Below are 3,724 nucleotides of genomic sequence, written 5' to 3'. Positions count from 1 at the left end.
GGGTTCAAAGGTGGGAATGATCAAATCTGTTGGAAAGATCAGAAATGATTTCATTGGGGAAGAAGTAGCACATCAAGAGGTCCTTAAAGGATGGGTAAGAGGCTGATAGTGGAAAGCAGAGGAAAAGGAAAATATCCCACATAGAGGGAGAGAACAGTATAAGAAGAGACAGACATAAAGGGGTAGAATAGCATCCAAAGAATCAGATATAAGACCAATTAGGTAGGTTGGTGCTAGAGTCTGTCTATGCCAGGTATAAACTTGAGCATGATTCCACAGGCAGTTATAGTAGAGACTTTGAAATGCCCACCTAATATCCATTCACTTCTACTTCATTAGTAAAAGAACTCCCATAATATTGGGGGCAGCAATTTGTTTAAATAAAAGATTACATTTCCTGGCCTCCATTAGATGTGGCTGTGGGATTAAGATCTGGTCAATGATGTATAAACGGATGTGTTATGTATGCCTTCCAGGAAAGACTCTTAAAGGGAGGCAGACAAGCTGGGAATATCCTTTTACCTTTTCTTTCTTTCTTTTTTTCTTTTTTTTTTTTTTTTTTAGAGACAGGGCCTCACTGTCACCCAGGCTGGAGTGCAGTGGCACCATCACAGCTCACTGCAGCATCAAACTTCTGGACTCCACGGATTCTCCTTCATCAATCTCCTGAGTAGCTGGGATTACAGGAGTGTACTACCTCACCTGGTTAATTTCTTAAAACTTTTTAGAGATGAGGTAACCTTATCTTGCCCAACCTGGTCTTGAACTCCTTCCTGGTCTTAAGTGATCCTCCTATCTCAGCTTCCTGAATTGCTGGGATTACAGGAAGGGCTGGGATTACAGGTGTGCGCCACTGTGTCCGGCATAACCTTTCTGTTACTAGATTCTCCAGCAACCATTTAGGTCCATGAGGTGACCTTGAGAATGAAAACCAAATTCTAAGGATATATAATAGCAGACAGATAGAAGGAGCCTGGGTTCTTGATGACTTTGGAGCTACCACGCCTCTCTAAACTGGCTGCCTCCAAACTCATTTTGAACGAAAGAATAACCCCTTGCATTATTGTAGGTTGCCTATCACGTGCAGCCAGACTTAATCCTAACTGATACAATGATGGGGATCCATTGAGGATTTTTGAGACTAGAAACAACTTGGCCAGAAGACATCACCTCCTGCACATAAGCAAATCATCAATTTCCAACTTGCACACCTGAAAAACGGGAGAGATTGCATGCTCATGTGTGAGAAGAACAAACTTTTCTATTACCAAGTTTTGGATCTTGGGACATAGGGAAAGAAGAGGGCTCCCAGAGTGCAAATTTGCCTCTGGCTTTTTGTAGTTCATTGTAATGTTTAAGAGTTTGGGAATCAGATCAGGATTCAAATCCTGACTGTGTCATTTACAGTACAGTCTTGGGCAAGTGAACTTCTCTAAGCTCCAGTATTCTCAACTGGTAAAGGGCTAAAAGTACCTTCTGATCAGTGTGGTGATTCTTCAAAAAACTAAAAGGAGACCTACCATTTGATCCTGCAATCCCACTACTGGGTGTCGACCCAAAGGAAAATAAATTATTATATTAAAAAGATAACTGCACTTGTATGTTTATGGCAGCACAAGTCACAATCACAAAGGTAAAGAATCAACTTAAGTGCCCATCAACCAATGGGTGGATAAAGAAAATGTGGTATATTTATACCATGGACTACTACTCTGCCATAGAATGAATGAAATAATGTCTTTTGCAGCAATTTGGATGGAAATGGAGGCCATTATTTTAAGTGAAGTAACTCAGGAAGAGAAAAATAAGTGTCGCATGTTCTCACTTATAAGTGGGAACTAAACTATGGCCAGATGAGGACACACAAAGTGGTATAATGGACACCAAAGACTGAAAATGGGGAAGACAGAGTGGGTGAGGGATAAAAAATTACCTATGGGGTACGATGCACACTATTTGGGTAATGGGTACAACCACCCAGACTTCACCACTATACAATATATACATGTAATGGAATTCAACTTGTACCCCTTAAGTCCATTAAAATTAAGAAAAGGAAAAAAATATATAGGAGGGAGGAAGTAGGTGGAACCAGAGATGGAAAAAAACTGGTCCCGAATTGATAATTATTGAAACTGGGTAATTGGTATGTGAAGGTTTATTGTACTATTCTCTATACTTTTGTGCATTTTAAATTTTCTGTATTTTGAAAATAAAAGTCAAGCTGTCAGAAGTTAAGTGGGAGAAGAGGAGAAGGAAAAGTGGAAGAAAAAGTATAGATATTGCACTATTATTCTGTCAACAGAAAAGAAGACAAACTCTGTAGAATAATTTAAGGAGGTTTATTATGAGCCAAATTTAAGGACCATGACCTGGAGCCATGCCCAAGAAGGCTTGAGCAAGTGGACTCACTGTGGTTGGGTTATAGTTTGATTTTTATCCATTTTCAGGGAGACAGGAACTACAGGTAGAATAGTAAATCAGTACATGGAGGGTATACATTGGTTTGGTCCAAGGGCAGGACATCTCGAAGTGGGGGCTTGCAAGTCATAGGTGGATTTAGGGATTCTTTACTTAACAATGAGCTGAAAGAGTTAGGTTTTGTCCAAAAGACGAGGAATCAGCTGAAAGGAATGTTTAAGTGTCGTCTATCTTTCATGTGATGCTATACCTGAATCAGGTTGGGAAGTAAACAACATCATACAAACCTGTTTACTGAGTTTTTATCATTTGTAGGTGTGACTCACCAGGATCCCTTAGAAAGGAATGTTTTGGAGGGGGAGCCAAAGAAAAAGATGAGAGTTCGGTCCTCAATTCCCATCTCACAACATGGAAAATCAAGAAACTTTTTTAAAAATTGACAACCAAGAAGTAGAGATCTACCATTTAAAATTACAATGTAACTAATAAGGGTTATTATTATTTAAAGTTACAATGTAACTAGTAGGAGAAGTAAACAATAAAATGTCCACCAAGCAGCAGGGAAAAAATAAATGAAAAAGTGTCTATAAAGCTCTTGGCAGAAGGCCGGGGCCCAGGTGTGTTTTTAATCAATGTTGTACTGCTTTTGTGTTTCCTGCACTTGAATGTCCATGTAACAAACACTACAATCTCCTCTCCAGGTTCCCTTTCTCACAATCCTCACTTAGAGGCTCAGGACCGCTCTTGAGACCAACTTGTTTTTATAAGAAGAAATGGAATTTGGGGGAATGTACAGAGCTGCCCTTTACCCAGTCACTCGAAGGAAAGACTATGCAGGGATTATCAGAGGGCTCTTAAAGTAAGGAGAGAGTATAGCCTAAGAACATGTTATCTTCTGTAGAAGAGAAGAATTATAGAGAGCATGGAGTTGTGTCTTACTTGTAGTGAGGTTGTGTTACCTCTCAAACAGAGGGGTTTGTTCGCTTGGTGGGTACCAGGCTAATAGACACAGCCAAGTCGGTTATAGCAAGGAGGTTTTATTACCTGGCACTAGTAAGAAGCACACTGGGGATAGTTCTTGAGGCAATGAGTCCTGGAACAAGGGGGTTGGGCTGGTTTTGGTGTCAGAGGGTAATGAGGTGTGAGCTAATAGGATCTTGTGAGGGGGTGATGACAGGAACCGTGCCCTGACTGAATCCTGCCATGGGGTGACATCAGGTCTCGATCTGGTTGGATCCTGGATTCTGCCATGCAGTGTTCACTTCTTAATTCGGTCCCCACTCCTGGGCTGAGCACTTAGGTT

This window comes from Propithecus coquereli, unplaced genomic scaffold, assembly GCF_000956105.1.
Source record: "Propithecus coquereli isolate 6110/MARCELLA unplaced genomic scaffold, Pcoq_1.0 Scaffold502, whole genome shotgun sequence".
NCBI lineage: Eukaryota > Metazoa > Chordata > Mammalia > Primates > Indriidae > Propithecus > Propithecus coquereli.
The sequence above is the reverse complement of the archived record's forward strand: the minus strand, read 5'-3'. Positions refer to the sequence as shown.